We start from the raw sequence: 23,327 nt of genomic DNA, 5'->3' as shown, positions 1-23,327 counted from the left end.
GTGTTTAAGATTTCTTATTTCCTTAGTAAAATGGTGCATATTTATACTAGTTATGTATACATTGTGAATGTACACTTTGTTTATTATACAGTGTAATTTTCATTTAATTTAAGCATTTTTGACTTAAATCAACCTTACCTAACATTAACATAATAATATCTGCTTAAATTTTTGGTAAGCCTTTGCCCGTCTTTTGAAGTTAATTTGATTTTTCCACCTCTGTTGCAGAGTGGCTCACTCTAGTTTCACTTCATCTTTTTTGTTGGGCTGTCCTAAGAGTGTCAAGAAGAAATAGCATCCAGAAACATATTTTTTTCTACCATTTTTCCTGAAGCAAAAGCCTTCATCTGCCCCTGGTCATTTTGCTGAGGAACAACAGGCAGCAGTTGGATTAAATGTTTAAAGAGAATCACCAGTTCTGCCCACCTGCAACACTGGCCTCCCCAAATAGCCTGTAGCCCTGCCTTCTTCGCCCCTCTCATTTTGTTATCTTTTTTTTTTTTTTCTTACTTGCAAAACCCTAAATCCAGGTAACAAATCCTACACATATTAGAGTTATCTGGGTCTCCATGAAACAAAATCTCAACTAAACATATTATTCCTTAACTAAACAAGAGGAGTCTATTTTGGATATTTTTTTTCCAAGTATATTTATTCTCCAAATATATATTTTTGCTCCTGTAACAAAAGTCTGCATGGAGATAGCCTAAGTTTGGGGCTCTAGCTTCACAATGCTGTTAGTGTCCTGTGCTTTCTGCTTCGTCCATCCTCACGCTGCCACCTCAGTGTCACAATGGCTGTTCCATTTACAGCAACAGACATTCCTTCTTTGTGAGATTACAGAAACTTTGGTTATCTCTCCCACCCACTCTATGTTAAAAACAAGAAAAGCCAATAAAAAACTAACATTTTCTGATGTGCCATGTACTATGACAGGAACTTCACATACATTATAATATTTTATATTTACAAAAGAAAGGCATTGTGAAAGAAATTTCTTTGCCTGAGAAAGAGAAAGAAAGAAAGAAAAGAAAAGCATTGCTGGTCTTGTTTCCTGTTTGGTGAAGTATACAACATTTTATTATTTCCTGAAAAATAGTTATTGTCTTTTTCCATTTTTTAATTAGATTAGCTAATAGTTAATATAGTTTATGAGAACATTTGGGTTTATTTGTTCTATTTTTTCTATTACCTAATTTATAGATTATGCTTTTATTTTTATTCCTTCTTTATGCTTTCTTCTGTTTTACTTTGTTGTTCTTTATCTAACATTTTAAGTTGGATATTTAGGTCATTTACTATCATTTTTCTTGTCTTTTACTATAAATATTTAAGACTGTAAATTTTCTCTGAGCAAAGCTTGGGATATTTGAAGAAGTTCTGACAGGGAAGGTAGTATTTGCATTATCTACAATGAGTAGTACTGTAGTTATGTTAGAAAAAAAAAAACCTTCCTCAAAAATTTCAAACAGGCTTTTGATCATATCACGAAAGTCAAGGAGTGTTAAACAGCCAACCCTACTTGAAGGAGCCTCTAGGAAGACCAGGCTTTTAGCAAGAAACATGGCTAAATATGGGTGTAAGGAAATATAGGCCAGGTCCTGAAGGCAAAAGAAAAAATGGATATTGAGTTGGAAGTTGGTGGTGTCTGCCACATTCCATCCCCTCCAAAGGGCTGGGACATATAAGAAGCACATGTCAGCATTTATGGAACTGAGTGGAAGTCCTGAAGGAAGATTCCCAAGGCCATGCTTGCATTGAGGAGGAGTAATCAGAGGATAACTTCAGGCCATTGATGACCCAGTGACAAGATTAGCTTATGAAGAGACACATTCTATAGCTTCACTTGTCTTCATGAGTTAGAAAATGAAGAACTTGCAGAGTGGGCAAACCAGGTTGGGGTGTGGAATACCCAGGAGCATGAGCAAGGAGTAACTCCAAAAAGCAACGAGCAGAAGTGACAGCTCAGTCAAAGAAAAGAATCTGTGTTAAAGTACAAACATCTTCATGGTTCCTGCCTTCCCTCTAATAGCAGTGGGCTCTCCTCAGAATCAGAATTGGTGCAGCCACATTTCCTGAAAGACAGTGCAGAAGGGATGCTTTGCTTAGCATCTCCCCAAATCCTCACCGCTTATTTTTCCCAGCTCTTTTTGCTCATAGTTTAGCTAAGGACATGGCTTGCTGCAGCCTGCTCTCCATTCTGTGCTCTAATCTACCATCTTCCTGCAGTGGCTCCAGTTAATCCCTGCTCCTATTTCTCAGCGTGCTTATACTATGCTGCTATGGTGGTCATATAAGCAATGTCAGTCTATTTGGACAGTCCCTTGGTAACAGTGAAACAACTGAGTTGGTTAAAAATGGATTGGGTTGAGAATCCTAGTTCCAGGACCCTCATAGTTGTACATGCTTGAGGTGATGAGGGCTTCTTATCCCATTACATCTCCTCCTACTGTCTTACTAGAGAGCTACTTAGGAATGTAATGCATTGTGATTTAAGAGATAATGTCCTAACTCTTTCAGATAGGATACTGCCTACATACTTTGCCTATAATTTCATTTCGATCTGGCTTTTTAAAATTTGTGTGTGTGTGTGTGTGTGTGTTAAGAACAAACAGTACATTGTCATTTTTGCATTCGATCCTTCCTCGTGGATCCTTTCTCAATCCAATCGTATTAAAATACTTCTTATTCTCCATGGGCACCATTTGTTTTAACCAAATGACCTTTGCTAATGCTCTTTCCTATGCTTTTGATATCTTCAGCTAGCTTAATAGTCTTTAGCTAGCTAATTTATATTAGCTATTCATGCCAGTTATGTATTCAGGTGAATTATGCCCTTTGTTTATTACGCAGTGTCATTTTAGTCCAACTTAAATATTTTTGCATAAAAAATCTTAATTATATTAAGATCTTTATGCCTGCCTCACTTTTTGGTAATCTAAAGAAAGACAAATACCAGAGCCTGGTTTCTTTAGTATGAAACAATTTGTTATGTTTACAGTCAAATTTTTAAAATCATGTCTTTGACAATTTTCAGGAGTTTAATATGTGTCTACACTGTTTCCCTTAGTTTGCAGTTGTGTCACTATAAATAATTGACTTTGCTGATTAACATCAATGTCAAATTTTTCTTGTAAAGGTATTGTCATATATTCACTTGTTACCTTTTAAGGCTTTATTACAAGTGTCCTTGAATACACATATTTTAAGTGTCAAACTGCCATTTTTAAATTTTAATAATTATAACAATTCATATTCTTATTCTGTAAGCATGCAACTTATGTGAAACATTTACCAAATTTACCAAACATTTTTGTCCATTAAAACTATTCTTAAGTTCATGAATTCCAATGTTTTTTAGAAGGTGAAGTATAGGTCTATCCTTAGTGAGATATATTCAAGGAATAATAAACCCTAAGGCTGGTTTTGATGTCCTAGTCCTAAGAAGTAGTCTTACCTGTGGAAGAATGAGAGAAAAGGAGAAGAGAAAAGAAGAGAAAAATGGTAAGAACCTTGAGACATTGGCCAGTACTTTATTTATCCTTGTGTTCCTAATACTTAATACAGTAGCTGACATATACACAGTGACCAAAATATTTTTTGAATTATTCAATTTAGTTCTGACTCAGAAATCTTATTTATACTGGCTTATTTACTTCTCACCAAAAATCATTTATTTTGTTTACATTTCTGGTTTGGTTAAGAACTTAAGGTGAAATGGAGGATGGTTTGAATAACAAAATATCATAACCAAGTTTTTTTTACCCTTTTTTTTTCTTTTGGAGACATTTCACTACTTAGAAACATAAGCTTGAATGAGCGAAATTATAAACTTTTTTGAAAGGTCAGAGAAACACAGAATTTTAAAGACTATGGTATCTCTGCATTTGTTTGATAGACAAGTTGATTGATAATAGTAAAGAAAGAAAAAAAAACTATATTTTTAAAGACTTGTGTTTCCCAGTGAATTTTTCTCTCTTTATCATCCTTTAGATCTGGAAAGGTATTACATTGTCTCCAGAAAAATTGGTTGTATTAAAGATTAAGGTGAATTTTTGTGACTTAAGATTTACATATATATGTAAATATATATTTGTAAATAATAGTTGTCTTATATTGATAGATATTTTTATATAATATTTGACTGAAAACATAGTCATTGTCTCATCAACTTCAGAGACTATGCAGATTGTTGGGAGCCCAGGCTCAATGGCATTGCTTTTTGCTATCACATAGTGAGGTCATGGTAAATGGTCAAAAAAGCTACCCCAGGGAAATTCTATGGTAATAAAGTGGTCTCAATGTCCTTTCTCCCTAAATATAAGTAAGTTCCAAAAACTTTCTGCAAAAGTTATTTTCTTCCTTAAAAATTAAAAATGTAAAAATTTTACGCTTTCAGAGGCTCTTCAACTTCTAGTCAGAACCATATAACTATTTGAATCTCATTGTTATAAGTAGAAAATAAATGGTATGTATTAGCTAGCTGAAGACTTATTAAGCCAATTGATGACATCAGAAGCATAGGAAAGAGCATTAGCAAAGGTCATTTGTGTAAAATAATAATGGTGTACATAGGCCGGGTGCGGTGGCTCACGCCTGTAATTCCAGCACTTTGGGAGGCTGAGGCGGGCGGATCACCAGGTCAGGAGATCTATCAGGAGATCAAGACCATCATGGCTAACATGGTGAAACCCCGTCTCTACTAAAAATACGAAAAATCAGCCGGGCATAGTGACGATCACCTGCAGTCCCAGCTACTCGGGAGGCTGAGGCAGGAGAATGGCGTGAACCCAGGAGGCGGAGCTTGCAGTGATCGCACCACTGAACTCCAGCCTGAGCGACAGGGCGAGACTCCGTCTCAAAAAATAATAATAATAATAAAATAAAAAATAAAATAATAATAATAATAATGGTGCACATAGAGAATGAGAAGTATTTTCATATGAGAACATAGAAGGGGTCCAAGAAGGATCCTATTTATCAATGACAATGTATTGTTTCCTCTTTTAAAAAAACAAAATATCAAAAAATGAGCAAATACGCAAAATCCAGATCTAGATGAAATTTTAGGCAAAGTATGTAGGCAGTACCTTATCCGAGATAAGAGATAATTTAGGAAATTATGTCTTAAATCACAATGCATTACATACTTAAGTAGATCTCTAGCAAGACAGTAGCAGGAGATGTAATGAGGTGAGAAGTCCTTATCAGCTCAAGCATGTATGACTGTGAGGGTCCCGGGATTAGGATTCTGAACCCAGTCCATTTTTAACCAACTCAGTTGTTTATACCATGCTTTCATTGTTACAAAGGAACTGTCCAAACAGACTGACATTGTTTGTATGACTACCATAGCGGCATAGCCTAAAAAGTGCTGAGAAGCAGGAGCAGGGGATAACTGGAGCCACTGTAGGAAGATGGTAGATTCGAGCACAGAATGGAGAGTAGGCTGCAGCAAGCCGTGTCCTTAAAGCTAAACTATAACCAGAGAGAGCTGGGGAAAGTAAGCAGTGAGGATTTGGGGAGATGCTAAGCAAAACATCCCTTCTGCAAAGTGTCCCTTCTGCACCATCTTTCAGGAAATGTGGCTGCACCAATTCTGATTCTGAGGAGAGCCTGCTGCTATTAGAGGGAAGGCAGGAACCATGAAGATGTTTGTACTTTAACACAGATTCTTTTCTTTGAGCTGTCACTTCTGCTCATTGCTTTTTGGAGTTACTCCTTGTTCATGCTACTGGGTATTTCACATCCCAACTTGGTTTGCCCACTCCACAGATTCCTCATTTTTTGACTCATGAAAACAGGTGAAGCTATAGAATGTGTTTCTTCATAAGCTTACCTTGTCACTGGGTCATCAATGGCCTGAAGTTATCCTCTGATCATTCGTCCTCAGTGCAAGCATGGCCTTGGGAATCTTCCTTCAGGACTTTCATTCAGTTCCGTAAATGCTGATATGTGCTTCTCTCATATCCCAGCCCTGTGGCGGTGATAGAGAGTGGCCAGTACCACAGGTGCAAACCCAGTAGCCATTTTCCTTTTGTCTGCATGACAAAGCCCATATTTTGTTTGGGGCAGCAATGCTTCTTTTAAAATGCATTGTTTTCCTAGAGGTTTTGTACAAATAGGGCTGGCCATTTGACCCTTGAGATATGATCAAACACCTGCTTGAATTTTCTGAGAAAGGATTTTTTTCTCCTAATACAATTACAGTACTATCCCTTCCTTCCGCCCCTTTCTTCTTGCTGGAAATGGCACAACTATGGTTACAGTGAGGTGGCAGCATGAGGACAGAAGACTCTGCTAATTATGGGAAAGCGGAAAGCAGATGGCCTGGGACACTAACCGTATTGTGAAACCAGAGCTCAACCCCTGGACCATCAACAGGCAGATCTCTTGTTACATGAGCAAAAATATATGTTTGAAGGATAAATATATTCAAAATAGGCTTTCAAATAGACACTCATCTCCTATACACATCATGGTAGAGCAAGTAAATCACAAACTTTTCTTTCTACATCCTCAAGACATGTGGCTTAGTAAAAATGTCTTCATTTTGGAGAATAATTTTCAAAATCTAATGATAATAATTCCCCTTTAAAATTTCTCAAATAAAACACAACTGTAATATGCAAATACTCGTTTTACAGAAAAATAGGTAAGTAACTGTAAAATTTTTTTTTGATAACTGACAGGTTAAATTAATTTAAAAATAGAATTTGTTGAGGAAAATATTTAATATTGACTCTTTTATTTTTCGGAGACCTTTGGACTATGGTGTTATAAGTATTAGTGTCCTGCTTTTTTCTAACTTACTGCCAGATCTGTTAAACTAGCTAAAGATATGCTTTAGGCATTGCTAAGACATATATGAGAAAAACCATTTTATGTCTTTTAAAAAACATAGTAATGAATAACAATTATATATCAAAACTAAGCAGAATTGTCCACAAAAAACTTAAATTTTCATTTTGTACACCTGGTTTAGTAGTAATTTTTGCAAACACTCCCCCTGTTCTCTTTCACTTAGTGATCAATAAATCTTACGAGTAAAACAATATTACTGATAATGTAGGGTCTTCATTTATCAGATGATTCTGGGCCAGAATGGGTATCAATTTTAATTCACTGTTTTCAGAGCAGCTACAGTAGAATACATTAGGTTAACAAGAATAAATAAATCTTAGTTTTGTTGAGATTTATACCCGTCGTACAATAAATACAGATAAATGTTTCTTATCCAACAAATTGCATCGATTTGGCTTTTGCAAAAGTTAAATGTTAGCCTGAAATTAAATTTGTGGTGACAGAGTAAATGCAATCTGAGATAGTGACAGTATAGGTCAGCACATGGCTAGTGGAGACAGCATGGAAAGGAAGGGAATTCTGATAGCCAATAGATTGTTTGCTTAAGTAGATGATAATTCAAAATGTACATGCATTCATGGAGTTGGAAAAGCAGGAACTCTTTTTAGACTCAGAAAAGCATGTAGCTTTAAGAATTAAAATGTTAGCTAGCATTTTCAGTTTATCATGCAACGCTGGCCTTTGGAATCAGGAGGATGATTTATCACTCATCATATAATTGGAACTAAATTTTAAAGTCATGTTACTAAGAAATTGTGGTTGCATTTTTGAAAGGGAGCTAAGAGAATGTCGCATGGGGACATTCACAGATGGGAAATGTAGGCAGATATAGGGAATTTTTGATTTTCAGTTTACCTTTTGTACATTTTGCATTTTGTATCATGCTGTCACGTGCATATAACACCCATTCAAGTAAATAGTAGAAAATAGACAAAAATAAAATAAAAGAAATGAATGCTTCTTGTTTAGAAGGAAATGCTAACATTAGTTTCAATGTTTATGAAGAATTTTTACAATGACATCTCTTGCTCTGTACTCAGTGTGTATTCTTTGTTCTCCTTACTGTATTGTTCAAACTCCTTTTTGTCTTTTTACACTCAATGTTTCTTTGGGTGCAGTGACTTTTGTCTTCATCATTCTTTGACTTCTTTAGAAGATTTCACAATTTATTGCCTATGGACTGCATTCATTAAGTATCTGAAAAATAACTGAGAAACATAAACTTCTCAATTTGTCATCACTAGCATTTTAGTATGGAGTCAAAGTCAATTGCAGCGTAGTGGGACTGGTAGATGGGTGGTCAGCAAAGGCCAACAGTCATCAGAGGAATGCTGACTATGTAACAGTTAAGAATTCCAGATGGGGGGTGAAGGAAGGCATGGTTTATGCGGGTTTAAAGAAGCTAGAAAATCCAAAAGCTAGAAGGTCATCAAGGTAGATGGCATAAATAGATGTTGAAAATTTGTAACTCTCAGGAGTTTGACTAGGTTGTTAGTGGAAGCGACAGCATTACAGACCAGAAAAAAATGAATTTGGATCTTGAAGGAGAGACTCTTCTGATAACCTGAGATGTCTCCTGACATCTTACTTTTAGTTGAAGTAATAAATTATGTATAGCTCTGCATGGGTGAGAAAATGCATTAGAACTCACTGAAGAAGTAGTAAAATGAAAGAATCATAGGATTATAAAAGGAAAGAATATCCGGACTGTAAGGGACCTTAAAGATGACTTAACTCTAGTCTTTCTCATTTTACCAATGAGAAAACTGAGGCCAAGGGAGGTTTAGTAGTCTAGGAATGTAGAGGCTTTGTGAAGACTAGATTTTCAAGTGCCAAATGGCTCATAGTTTTCAATAACCCATTATCCTTTCCATTTTTCTGACAATCAGCCATGACCAGGAAGAATTTTTCCTTGAATCATTGAGGGGTACAGAATAGCAACAGCAGGAGCCTGAGGGTGATAATCTTAGGAAGACCTTTTCTGGACTGAGATGCTTAAGAATGTGTCTGGTTTCCACACCAGGTGAAAGTGAGTCGACATTAATTAAAAACTAGGAAGTTGTAATGCCAAAAAGATTCAGGATAGTAACACCCAAATAATTATCTCAAGCATTCATTAACAATGCCTGAAATGAAAGAATCTTACAAACTTCCTTGGTAGCCATCTATTAGAATGCATTATAGGACATTAATTCAAAAAATAAAACAGTGAAAAAAATTTCTTCACAGAATCATATATCAGATGTGCCTGATTCAGAGTAACTGACTATAAGATTAGCTGTTGGCTTTATTGTTCTGCTTTTATTCTTCCTGAATCAACTCATTGGCTATTTGAATTTGCAAAGTTGAAAGGTTATATTGTTCATTATTGTGAGAAATAACGTTCCATAAAAGTGGTCATACAAAAGAGATGGGGGTATTTGTGAGTGCATGACTCTATTCTATTAATCCCTACATGAAATGATCCATTTCTGCATGTGTTCATATTTAACCTCGCAGAGAAATCTGTCATTGTTAGAAGGAAACATGACTTGAATTACTATACTCTCCCTGATAGACTCCACTCTGGGAGGCCCTTGGGTGGACTCAGCCTTAAACTTCACTTCTAAAAAGCTCAGTCGGTCTGACTGCAAGAGGCTAATTGTGTATAGATTGACTGTCTCCAACTACCTCTAAGAAATGACTATCAAGAATAAAGCAAGAGCCAGAAGCAATTAGGTTTTTCTGAAAGTTTGGATAATAAAAGTGAAGCATTGGATATTGTCAAGATAAGTGTGGAGAATGTGTAAGCAAGAACGACCAAGAGCACCTCATTGCTGTAGTTTCCTTTCCCAATTTCCTGGAGGGAGGTCTGGGCTGAGTGGAAACCAAAAATCTATCAACAGAACGTCATCAGTCAGTTGAAAGCTAATGTGTATAGAAATGCTGATCTTCAACTTTAGGCCATCCATTGTAATACAGGAGCCAGATGAACTTATACAAGACAACACTGCAATCACATAGCTATCCTCTCAAGACTTTCAGCCTGGAGTTAACAAAGTTGAAATATTTGAGATGAACTGCAAGGAAAAATTAATCTATTCAGATCTTCTATGCTTACATTTCTACTATTGCAAGATGTTAGGACTCTGACTTGCCTTTTTTCTTAGTTGATTTGCACACTAGAATGGATTATAAATACTGTAATAATTGCAGAAGGTTATTTCACTGACTCTACTACAGTGGAACAGCCTAAGGTAGCACCATATACACTCACTTTTTGGTGGAGATGAATAACTTGTACATTGAGTAAAGGAAAAATGCAAACACTTCAATTACCACTGCTTATAAGACATTGGAAAGACTTGGACTTTTAAGCAATCTTTCTGTGTTTGACTCTATTTATTCCTAAGGAAGTTTCAAAAAGAAATTTTAACCACCTCAGAGGATGCTTTTCTGTGAAGTAAGTAATGCTCTCTAAGAAGCAAGTGTTTTCCATCCACAGAGTATTATATGGCCCCCTGAGTTTTGTTTCTTACACCCACAGCATTTACAGCATTTACCACAGTATCACTCCACTTGGAAACTCTTTTTAGTTTAATAAAATAATGGGCATTATTTTGTGGTGCCCTCAGAAGAAAAACTATTCTTATTACTCAGAGCAGATTTCAATCATTAAAAATTCTACTTAAAGATTCCCCTTATTTCTACTATCAGTCTTCTTATCAAAGATACTATTTCAGTTTTTATTCTGAAATAGTAGCATTAGGATGTGTAAGGAGAATTAATCCATTAAGTAGAAACACCAGTATCCCAGGAAACAACCACTGTTACTCTGAAAATAATAATAATAAGCCCCTGTTATATCACAACAGTAGGCCGCAAAGTTTAGTTATATTATTTCTTAAAATGTTTCTTAAAATGAGTTTTTAAGAAAAACCTTTAAAATTCCTTTATAAAGATGAGCAGAACAAGACAGATTTAGTAGCCCAGGTGTCAAGTGAATGGTTCACAAGTGAAATTCAAGAATGTCTGATTTCAAAGCTACTCCTATTATGCTACCTCATACTTATGCCAACGGTAAGATTATGTTACAGGACTTTTCCTTAGTTCAGCTAAAGACGGAGTTCTTTGTCCCACAGCCATGCAAATTCAGATTCACAGACAATTTGAATGGTGGGTAAGACAAAGTTTTATTGGATGAAAAAGGAAGAGAAGGGCAAAACAGGTACTCTTGCTAGGCCAAAGTGCCTGCTAGAGTGCATCACTACTGGCCATTTGAATCCCAGGTTCTACACAAGAAGAGGAGGGGCCATGTTCCTCCCTACTGCAAAGAGAGTGAACTTCCTGACGTTCCACCCCAGTGCGCAGGCTAGTTGGAGTTTTTCCAGGGACCCCCTCCCACCTGTTTGTCTCAATTGCAGACATGTTAAAAGTTTAGGAACCTTGTGAAAAATTTGGTCTATCTCAATTGCTCTTTCCTCCCTCCCATACCCAATTTAAATAAATATAAATAAATTAATTGATGTTTATGGAGACTATAGAACAGTGGATGATGTAGAATACAGTAAATGTTCAGTAGATATTTATCATTTTGTTGCTTTGAATATCTTTTAGAGAAATAAATACAACTTTACACACCAAATAATGAAGGATATTAAGTCCAATTAGTACATACAATTTTGGAGATACCTCTGGAAAGTAAAATAAAAGGTTCAGAATAGTCATCTAACTTTCAGTACTATGTTTCATAGACACAGCTGACTAGCTGTGAAATAGTGCCATTTCCACTTAATTTTGTTCACTCGTTAATTCAATCCTCCACTTTATTTGATCAGATCTGGAACCATATCATTTGTATTCATTTTACATTGTGTTTTTGCAGTGTCTCTCGATCGCTTTCATATGCTAATACTGGCTAATTCAATTGGGATTTGTTGAGACAGCGCTTGAAAATTAACCACCTAATTCCTCATGCACAACATAAAAATAGACCTATTTTTCTTCACTTGTCTTTTTGAAGAATATGTATTAACATAAAATAAGAGGTCGTCTTTTTGGTGCAAAGCACAATACTCATGGTATTAGTAGACAGGTTTTAGAGAACAGATTTTTGTATGAGTTGGTGGACCAATATTGGAATGCAGATTTGACTTATTGAAATATATTTATTTTCTGTAGGAGAAATTTTGACTAGAATAAAGTTGTTCAAGAGAGTCAAGAAAGTTGATCATTTGACTAATATTTGATATCCTAATATTGTAAATGTTGCATTTGCTTAGTTATATTGGTAACATGGTGAGAATAGAAATTATTAGTGACTTTACAAAGCTTAATGTATGTGGCTATTAACCCATCATGAGCACCTTCTCTGTTTAAAAAAAAATCAATCAGTAAATCAATTATTTCGATTTATTGGTTATCTGTCTTTATTTAATCATATTGGAATATAGTTGTCCTCAAAGGAACAAAACTATGAGCTCCTTCTCTTCCCACTAATATTACAATACATAGAATTTTGGTTATGCAAACCTATATATCTCTTTCCATGGAACACATGCAGAATTTTCCTATTAGAGCCAGTGAATTCCTTTCCACCCCACCTACAGAGTGCATTCAGATAGTTTCTGATTAGGGCATGATTACATGCTCCTTATATCCCAGCAAAAGTCAAAGAATCTCTAAAAAGCAATTTTACCTCATCAGGTACTGGGAAGCAAAATGGTATGATGGTCAAAAGTGATGACTCTGAAGTCTGATTATTGAATATGTATTCTGAATTTGTCACTTCTTAGCTGTGTGACTTTTTTGTAAATTACTCTTGAAGCCTCTCTTTTCTTATCTGTAAAATGGTGCTCATAATGGCAACTGACCAGGCACGGTGACTCACGCCTGTAATCACTGCACTTTGGGAGGCCTAGGTGGGTGGATTGCTTGAGTGCAGGAGTTCGAGACCAGCCTGGGCAACATGGTGAAACCTCGTCTCTACCAAAAATACAAAAAATCAGCAGGGCATGGTGGCATGTGCCTGTGGTCCCAGCTATCCCAGAGGCTGGGGTGGGAGGATCTCTTGAGCCTGAAATGTGGAAGTTGCAGTAAGCCAAGATTGTACCACTGAATTCTAGTCTGGGTGATAGAGTGAGATCCCTGTATGGAAAAAAAAAAAAAAAAAAAAAAGGCAACTGTTTCATAGATTTGATGTTAGGATGAAATAATCTGATAGATGTGAAGTGCTTAGGATAGTTCTTGGCATATTATAAATGTTTAATGAATATTAGCTATAATAATAAATTCACCTTGTTATTATTAATTTTATTTAGGTAGCCACAGTAAAGTCCCCTTGGTCTATATTTTCATTAATTCTTCATTCCTCTTCTGGGCTATTCAGGTGGAAAATAAAGACAGCATTTCCTTTTTTTCCTTTTGTAAATCAAACAAAGGGGGAAAAAACCCCGGCAAAAACCAGAAATATACAGTCCAACTTCAATTAAACTAGAAAAAAATGCCTCAAACCCAAAATTACAAAATAAGTAGATGAGTTATCAAAAGCAAGGAAAATAGAAATTGAAGAGGAAGTTGAGAGGGGAGTCAGATTTCTAAGAAATCAATAGCGTGGACTTGTCCAAAGTTTGTTGCAGTCACCCTCTAAAGTAGTAACCCAGTTGGCAACTGTGAGTTTGGTTGCATGGATTAGTAGACCACGTTTGTGTTCCAAAAGTAGAGGCCATGGGGCTCAATTACAAAGATACGGTAGTGGAAGTTATCTGTCAATAAAGCAGGTGTCAGAAAGACATTGCACTGTGAGAAGCTCTGAAGCTGCCATTCTTAATCGTATATGGAAAATAAAGAGCTTAAAAGGGCTCATAGGCACTGAGCCATAAAGAAAATTTCTGCTATCTTGAAACATAATCTTGGCATCTCTACCACATGAACAGAGAGCAAATATGATCTAAGAAAAATTCATTCCTTTCAGTGATGATGAATATAAAAAAAAGCTGCCAATACAAAATACATAAAAGATACAGAAGAAGAAAGAAATCACAGGAAAAGCAAATGGCAGAATAACAACACAGGAAAAATCATTCCATAGAGCACATAAAAATTATGACTAAATATTTTGTTATGAATTTAAAAAGTTATGTAGCAATCACCATTTTATAGCAAGAGCTAAAAAATATATGCAAGAACTTTGGGTTAAGATAGCAAGATGAGAAAAAGAGATGAAATATGATTTGGTATTGCTCATGAAAGTAGTAAAAAATCAGAAATGGAGGCAAAATTGGAAAGTGTACAAGAGTGAATGGAAACTACTTAGAGTAGACTAAGAAATGGAGACAGAAAACAAAAAATAAGTTAAAAGTACAAAAAAATAGATAAAGATAAAATTAGGCAAAGGATATCCAAGTACCAAAAGTTAGGGGTTCAAAAGTAGAAAAGTGATATGATGGAAGAAAAAAATATTTATAGATATAAGGCAAGAATGTTGTGGGAAGTCAGGAACCCCAAATGGAGGAACTGGCTGGAGCTGAGGCAGAAGAACATAAATTGTGAAGATTTCATGGACATTTATCAGTTCCCCAAATTAATACTTTTATAATTTCTTGCACCTGTTGTTACTGCCATCTGAATATAAATTGTGAAGATTTAATGGACATTTACCACTTCTCCAATCAATACTCTTATAATTTATTATGCCTGTCTTTACTTTAATCTCTTAATCACATTATCTTTGTAAACTGAAAATGTATGTCACCTCAGGACCACTGTTGTACAAATGGATTTTAAAACATGTGTGTTTGAATGCTATGAAATCAATGCACCCTGAAAAAGAACAGAATAACAGTGATTTTCAGGGAACAAGGGAGGATAACCATAAGGTCTGACTGACTGCCTGCGGAGTCAGGCAGAATAGAACCATATTTTTCTTCTCGCAGAAAGCCTATAGACGGATGTGCAAGTAGGAGAAATACTGCTGAATTCTTTTCCCAGTAAGGAACAACCCTGGGGAAGGAATGCATTCCTGGGGGTAGGTCTATAGACGGTCACTCTGGGAGTGTCTGTCTTATGTGGTTGAGATAAGGACTGAAATACACCTTGGTCTCCTGCAGTACCCTCAGGCTTACTAGGATTGGGAAATTCCAGCCTAGTAAATTCTAGTCAGACTGGTTCTCTGCTCTCCAACCCTGTTTCCTGTTAAGATGTTTATCAAGACCATGCGTGCACAGCAGGACATAGACCCTCATCAGTAATTCTCATTTTGTCATGCCTTGTGATCTTTATTGCCCTTTGAAGCAAGTGATCTTTGTGACTTACTTTCTGTTCGTACACCCCTCCCCTTTTAAAATCCCTAATAAAAACTTGCTGGTTTTGTGGCTCGGGGTCATCATCACCATCCTACCAATATGTGATGACACCCCTGGCTGCCCAGCTGCAAAATTTCTCTCTTTGTACTCTTTCTCTTTATTTCTCAGACTGGCCAATACTTAAGGAAAATAGAAAGGACTTACATTGAAATATTGGGGGCTGGTTCCCCCGATACAGGAAAACTTTCTAGAAATAAATACTCAATTATACAGATTTAAAGGGCACCCTAAATCCAAAGACGCATTGATAAGAATGGTTAAAAGTGAAGCAAAATCTGTGAAGCCCTCACAAAAGGAAGTCTAATCTATGAATTTTACCACTCAGCAAAACTGTTTGTTGTTCAAGGGTAAAGTCACTTACATTATTTAATGTGTAAAACTCAGGATATGGTGGGTCTATGAGCAATTCTTGAAGAAGGTATAGAGAACAAACCATATTCAGCTAATACTTTAATGTAAAAATTACAGACAAGTAAAAACAAAAAATTAAAAAAGAGAAAATAATGGTTCCAATAAATTTAAAACATAAATTTCTATCATGGATTATAAGTCACAGCATGTGAAATGATATAAGTAATACAAGTTTGGAGAGGAAAGGGAAGAGACAATAGCAAGTAGTTAAAATGTACTGATTTTCCATATTCCCTATGCCCCAGATTAAAAAGATGATAAGTTAAATAATGGTGCTATAAGACTATTTAAGGTACAGATAATAAAAATAGTATCATTATAAACTCAGACAATGTTTGGAGGGGAAAGAATAAAAGAAGGGAGGGTAAGTAAGGTTATGGATGTTCATATCTATTATAGCCAGGGATCAGAAGAAATAATTTAAAACTCCATCAAATAATAGAGATATGAGGACATTTAGTAATAAAAATCAAAATAAATATCAAAATAGTACAATGGGCTGGGCACAGTGGCTCACGCCTGTAATCTCAGCACTTTGGGAGGCCAAGGTAGGAGGATCACTAGAGGTCAGGAGTTCAAGATTAGCCTGGCCAACATGGCAAAACACCATCTCTACTGAAAATACAAAACATTGGCTGGGCATGGTGGTGCGCCTGCAATCTCAGCTACTTGGGAAGCTGAGACACGAGAATCACTTGAATTCAGGAGGCAGAGGTTGCAGTAAGATTAGATCACATCACTGTACTCCAGCCTCGGTAATGGAGTGAGACTGTCTCAAAAGAAAAAAAAAAAAAGTACTACAAACCCAAGTGTTTGATGGAAGACTATGAGAGAGGATAAGGGGCTAAGGAGCTGAAGGCACATATTAATTTCTTTACTACTAATAACAGAGTTAATAGGTACCAAATAGATAATTTAGAGCATTATGTAAATATATACATATAAATCTAAATACTATAGTGAAAAAATGCAAGCTTTACAGTTAGCAGAAGAAATGCAAACCAAAGTAAAGAAACAAATACTAAACATAAAGCCATTAAACTAGAAAATATGACAGCATTAAGGCCAATATGTCTGTCTTATCAAACAATTTAAATAACTTTTTTCACCAATTAAAAGAAAATTTCAGATTGTACCAAGAAAAAAACCCAAATAGAGTATGTATATAAGAGATACTCATTAATAAACTGGCTCAAAAATTGCTTCTTTTGACTCAGAAAAGTTAAAAAGAGTGACCAAAACAAGACAAATACAAATAACTTGAATACAGATACAAATTTTCATATCAGACAAGATTGGTTTCAGTACAAAAACATAAAATGAGATGAAGAAGGAAATGTCATAATAATAAAAAGTGCAATTCACAAAAATTTGACAGTTATTACAAATGTTACACAAACCCACATAGTACCAGCTACTACACACCTAGGCTATCTGAGATAGCCTATTGCAGCTAGTCTACAAGCGTATATATCATGTTACTTTATTGAATACTTCAGGCAATTTTAACACAGTGGTGAGTATTTATGTATCTAAACATATCTAAAAACATAAAAGGTGAAGTAAAAATGCAGTATTATAAAATCATGAGACCACTATTGTATATGTGGTCTGTCACCAACTGAAAAGTTGACTGCAATGTTATGTGGTACATGATTACATACTTGTGTAAAGAAAGTTTTAGCCTAGTAACAAAAATATCTCTTCCATCTGTCTTCATGTACACAAATAACTTTCATAAAAATGTTATTAAAATACATTAAATACATCTTAATGAATCTCAAAATTGAGGAATAGTAAAACGTTTTAAGATTATGATGCAGTAAACTCAAAATTAGATATAAACAAACTAAAGAATAATTCTTCCTACCACCTAGAAAAAAAAATCAATGAAATTAAAAATTTGTCTCTTTTAAAGTCATAAATCAAAAAGGAAGTCATTTCTCCCCCACTTCCTAACCTTCACCCTCCCCTCTCCACTCCTGCACTCCTTCCATTTATATCTTTAATTATCTACTCTAGGCTATATTTTCACCCAAATCTTGGGAACTTTTCTTAGGGAAAAGTGCCCCCCATTTCTTTGCCCGTTCTTTAGAGTTTATTGTCTATATAAAAGTTCTTGTGTATAAAACACAGCGAAGAGTTTCTTAGGTCCCTATAGCTGGAAGGCAGAAGGCACACTGTAGGGAGTTGGGGAGTGGCTCAGAAAAGCATCTGAAACTTGTATCTCAGCAGAAAAATCTTCCGGTTATGTTGGGAGTGTTATATCCCAACAAACAAGTGAGTGAGGCCATTGCAAAACAGTGTACAACCTCTGGAGTACGGCAAGTCCTTGTGGCCCTTACTCCAGCTAGTTCTAATCACAGATGTTGACTCTTGGATTCCTCAGTGGGTCTGACTTGCCTAACTTGTGGTCTTTTTAAAAAAAAAAAAAAAAATTCCTGGCTCTGTTCTTTTCAGCAGACTCATGTTCTAACTCTGAGTTCCCAGCCACCAAAATTGAGGCCTCTCACTCACTTCAAGTGGGCACCAGGTTTAGCGGGTGGGGAGTAGGTTTTCCATTCTCCTGGTTTTCTTATCAAGCTGTAGTAACTTACCCTCTCCTATTATATTTAAATTTCACTTATTTGTGATACTTTCAAAATAAACCTTTAATATTTAAATCCACCAGTTATGTATTTAAGGCTGGCCAAAGTCAAAAGTAAGAGTGAAAGTAAGTTTCCCTTTGCTTCATATCACTCTTTCCAGACATCTTTCACTTGTCACTTCTCACACCAAGGTAGGCATTAATCTTCTAATGTTTGAGTTGAGTACATAGAAGGAAGAAGGCAAATACTTGAGCAAGGAATAAATGAACTTTCTCTTTCAGTCTTAGGCTGACTTATTGTAAGCCAATCAAAATCTGCTATGAGCTCCTGTCAAGTCTGAGAGAAGGTTGACTAATGCATATACATGCACAATGATTGGTAGAGTTTCTATTCACTCCTCTTAGACTTCTACGCCTTTCTTTATTTTCATTTTGTTTTTGCTTGCAACCTTCCTTACATTAAACAGAATGAAATTTTTCTTTTTTTTAAGACAATGTTACTCTGTCCCTCAGGCTGGAATGCTGTGGCATGATCTCAGCTTACTGCAACCTCTTCCTTCAGTGTTCAAGCGATTCTTGTGCCTGAGTCTCCCAAGTAGCTGGGATTACAGGCACATACCACCATGTCCGACTAATTTGTTTGTAATTTTTGTAGAGACAGGGTTTTGCCATGTTGGCCAGGCTGGTCTCGAACTCCTAACCTCAGGTAATCTGCCTGCCTCGGCCTCCCAATATGCCGGGATTACAGGCGTGAGTCACCATGCCCAGCCTGGAAATTAGGTATTAAATGGCATAATATTTATAATCTTTGTAACACTCCTGTTCTTCACCTCATGGCTTTTCCTCAGAAAATGCTGCTAATTCATAAGGCTTTGTCTTCTGCCTTGTTCTCTTTAGGTTTCCAAGTCAAAGCTCCCAATTTCTGTAACTGTTAGGTAGTAAATTTATTTCTGACAGTCCATCTCTTGGACTTGCTGATAGTATCCCAAATTAGAAATCACTGCAGTTTCCCTTTAATTTGATTATTTGCTATTTTTTAGACAATGGATGTTCAGATGGGTGGAAATAGATTGATTCCTTAGAGACAGATTGATGTTTTGATCCCTGTGATCTAAGTCTCAATGGAACATGCCTGGCAAAACAATTGATTTCAAGTAATAGCAGTCACAGAGGAAGAAAAACAGACAAGAGTCTCTCTCTTTTGACTGAATAGTGTTCAATCAGGTGACATTGTGGGCAAGCAGGTGAAAACTTCAATGCTGTTACCCCTCCTGCTTTCTTTTAAGTGACAGTTTCTCAGCCAGACTGTCATGCTTTCAAAACCAGCAGTAAAGAGAAGTTTCACCTAGTATTTTCTAAACTTAAAATTAATTTCCTTATTTAATGGTTGCAATTGTACTTATTAGAGATCTAAAATTGTCAGTTTGCTCTGTCATGGCAATTGCTGACTTAGGCAATAAGGAAATGTAAATTCCTTCCTGTGTTAATGAATTCATTGGTAGGAAAGCTGGTTGAAAGACATATGGGGAAAAAAAAGTACTAGACATTTAAATGTTAAAGCAGTATTTTCTACATTGATTTTGAAGAACACTGTCTTAGACCAATTTCTGTTGCTATAGCTAAATACCATAGACTGGGTAATTTACAAATAAAGTAAATTTATTTCTTACAATTCTGGAGAGTGGGAAGTTCGAAAGCACCGCACCAGCATTTTGTGAGCACTTCTATGCTGTGTTGTCCAGTGGTGGAAGAACAGAAGGGCAAGTGAGCACTTGTGAAAGAGTGAAGGATCAAGGATGGGACTTACTTTTATAACAAGTTCTTCTGGCAATAGCTAAGCTGCTCCTACAAAAACTGCATTGATCCACTCAACATGACTCAATCACCTCTAATTAGGCTTCACCTTCCAACACTGCAGATTAAGGGGATTAATTTTTCAACATGTGAACTTTTGGGAGGATACATTCAAACCGTAGCAAACACCAATGTCAGCACTCTCCTGTTGAAAAATAGTTTACGTGGTCAAATGTTTCAGAGAAACAAAGTTAAACAGGTTTCTTTTCTTTAGGGCTTCTCTGAGCTCATAATTTGATAATGCACACTATGAATTACTAAGAAACAAGCTATTATGAAATAGTTTTTTTCTAATATTTAACTGCAGTACTTTTGTGTTTCAAAGAGCATCTTCTAACTCCTCTGGGAATTAGTGTTTTCATAGACCTATGGATTAAAAAATGCTACATTAAGGCCATGCTTTGACTTCAAAAATATAAATGTCACTGAACTCCTACAACACTGGGTATGAGGAATCAGAAGTATGTCCAGAGTTTACTAACAATACTTCCCTTAGGCTTGTTAAAGAGTTCTCTATTCTGTTCTTTGTGCCTACGCGGGAAGTCAGAGAGAGGCAATACTTTGTAACACTGGAAGGATTTGAATAGTATATATGCTAGTTAAAAGAAAATTCAATGAATTAACCTGTAAAACTCTTTCTGAAAGTAAGACTGTAGTACATTTTTACAAAAACTAAGTATTATTCCCAGTAGTACTAAGTGCCCATTATATTGCTATTCTTTGTTTTCCAAGTCATGTTTACAATAGTTGTCCATGTTGCCTGGAAAACATTTTGCAAACTTAAGCAATTCATATGATTTAAATTTGTTTATAGGTGGTCAAGACATGACAATCAAGAAGTGTGGTACTGATTCTCTACTTCGCAACTAGATGAAATATCAGTGCCAGGTTTGTGTATACTTTTGTTTGTATGATAAAATGTAATAAGATTTAATTAAATATGCAAAAAATTAAATGTCAAACTTGGCTTTTTTCAATAATTTTTATTTAAAATTTTAATGTTCATTTATTATCGTTTATAATTTGCCTTTTAATATTAATGAATAGTTTTGAATTTTTTACAAAATGAAATATAAAAACACAAATCACAAAATATTTTTAATTTAATTTAAATATATAGTTTTATAAATATATATTCAAATTTTGTAGACTTAAGACACTTATTTTTTTAATTCTTTAGATTAATATTGTCAATAACACAAATTATGTGAGAATCTCTGTTATAACAGCATCATTAGTGGTTTTGTTGATCTGAAAGAAAATATACATTTTATGGAATAAATATGTAATCATACGGTTGGCCCATCAATAGAACACTAAGTCACACATATTACCATTAATTAATTAATAATATTCTATCATTTTTTATTCATATAACAAGCATAGATTTATGCATGTATATATGAATCTATGTATGTATATATGTGTCTATATTCTTATTCTGTCATTGTGAATATATATTTGTCCAAATAGAAGGATCAGAAATACTTTATTCAACAGTTTTTAAAACTTGATTTATGACTTTTAAATATATAGGCCTGTGGTACATTGGCCTCTATTTGTTCTCCTGTCCTATACTGCAAATGTCAGTGGTGAGCTTGGCTACCATGACTCCTGATACAGGCTGAACATTCCTAATTCAAAAATCCAAAATCCAAAATTCTGAAAAATCTGAAAGATTTTGAGCCACTGACATTATGCCACAAGTGGAAAGTTCCACACCTGACCTCTTGTGACAGGTCACACAGTCAAAACAATGGTGTACAACATAGTCAAGGGTCCAGGATAAAAATTATCCTCCCAGCCCCCTTTAGCTGTAATTTATCTTTTCTGGATATTTCCAGATTCCCCCATACAAGTATACCCATAAAGGGTAATAAAATGCCATGTGTGCAGGCCAGACACCACCAAAGGCAGTAATGAATAACATACAGTAAACTTTTAACCAAAAGACAGCATCATAGGTGGAGACTGAAATCCTGCCATTGCTTGCTGATACTGTTGTTTACCAGCAGATACAGGTATTCTGGTTGCTTAGTTACCCCGAACACATTATTTTTTCACTGCATTAATGGTATGTCATTTTTGTTTGTTTGTTTGTTTTACTGTTAAGGACTTATGTGTGGATAAGTGTAAGAAAATAATTGCTTATTGGTAGCATATAAATTCAGGGTCAGGAATAATAGCAATGCCAAACAACCACAAATTGTCCACATGATGGCTAAGATGGTGAAATCTTTGCCTTCTGATGGTTCAACATACACAAACATTCTTTCATTTACAAAATTGTTTTAAAATATCATATAAAATTACCTTTAGTCTATATGTACAAGGTATACAGGAAAACCTCTCCCAAAAATCTGAAATCTGAGACACTTCTGGTCCCAAGCATTTTGGATAAGGGATATTCAATCTCCATTTGCCGGCATTGTAAAGGTTATCTTGTGAAGATGTGGCAGCTTTTCTTCCAAACAATAAGAACATCTTTCTTTCAAAGACTCTGTATTTCTGTCCAGCTGCCCCTCTTCCATGTATAGAGTGGAGAGAGAGTCATTCATATAACCACTGGCATAAAACTTCATTGATTCTACTGACCTCATTTCCAAGAGCTCATGTAGTCATTTCAAGGGATAATAAGAAAAGATGAGTAACTGTTGGTTTGCAACAATCTGCACCTTGGAGCATAAAACAGAAGTTCAGTCTGGAACTGACAAGGAGTTCTGAACAGACAAGCAATATGGACACGCAGTAGAGAATTCCGATCCAATGAGAATGTGTCCCTCAGCTTTCTTTGCAAGGTGAAATGGAGGACTTGTGTCAGAATTTACTGTTTAACCTTTACAGTTCTCTGAAAGTAAGGAATGTGTTGTGAGTCTTATACAACATAGACTGAGTGTTCAGGATCTGATTATCATAACTGTATCCTATTATTATAATTTCTGATTCCCAGGATGAGGAAACTAAGGCAAGACATTCCTATAATAGAATGCTGCCTTAACCTTTTATGTATGTATGTATGTATGCATGCATGTATTTATTTATTATGTGATCTGATAAACTTTGATTCAATGGTCTTTTCTCAATTCTGCTTTAAGTGAAGGGATACAAAGTCTATTTTTTGAAACAAAATTTATATGCATGAAACATAGATTTAAATGATAAGAGATGCCAGGCGCAGTGGCTCACGCCTGTAACCCCAGCACTTTGGGAGGCCTAGGCGGGCAGCTCACTTGAGGTCAGGAGTTCAAGACCAGCCTGGCAAACATGGT

At 35.6% G+C, this 23,327-nt stretch overlaps 1 long non-coding RNA gene across 2 annotated transcripts in view; it reads left to right on the top strand.

Annotated features, from left to right (window-relative positions):
- The window catches only part of LOC140712402 (uncharacterized), a 390,575-nt gene that overhangs the window by 317,990 nt on the left and 49,258 nt on the right, over positions 1 to 23,327 (top strand). For both annotated transcript variants that reach the window (XR_012093989.1, XR_012093988.1), the window contains exon 5: positions 20,873 to 20,946. This is a non-coding gene — a long non-coding RNA (uncharacterized lncRNA). The remainder of the gene's footprint in view (positions 1 to 20,872; positions 20,947 to 23,327) is intronic.

Source organism: Chlorocebus sabaeus, chromosome 9 (assembly GCF_047675955.1).
Source record: "Chlorocebus sabaeus isolate Y175 chromosome 9, mChlSab1.0.hap1, whole genome shotgun sequence".
Taxonomy (NCBI): domain Eukaryota; kingdom Metazoa; phylum Chordata; class Mammalia; order Primates; family Cercopithecidae; genus Chlorocebus; species Chlorocebus sabaeus.
This window is presented reverse-complemented; position numbering and strand designations above follow the sequence as displayed.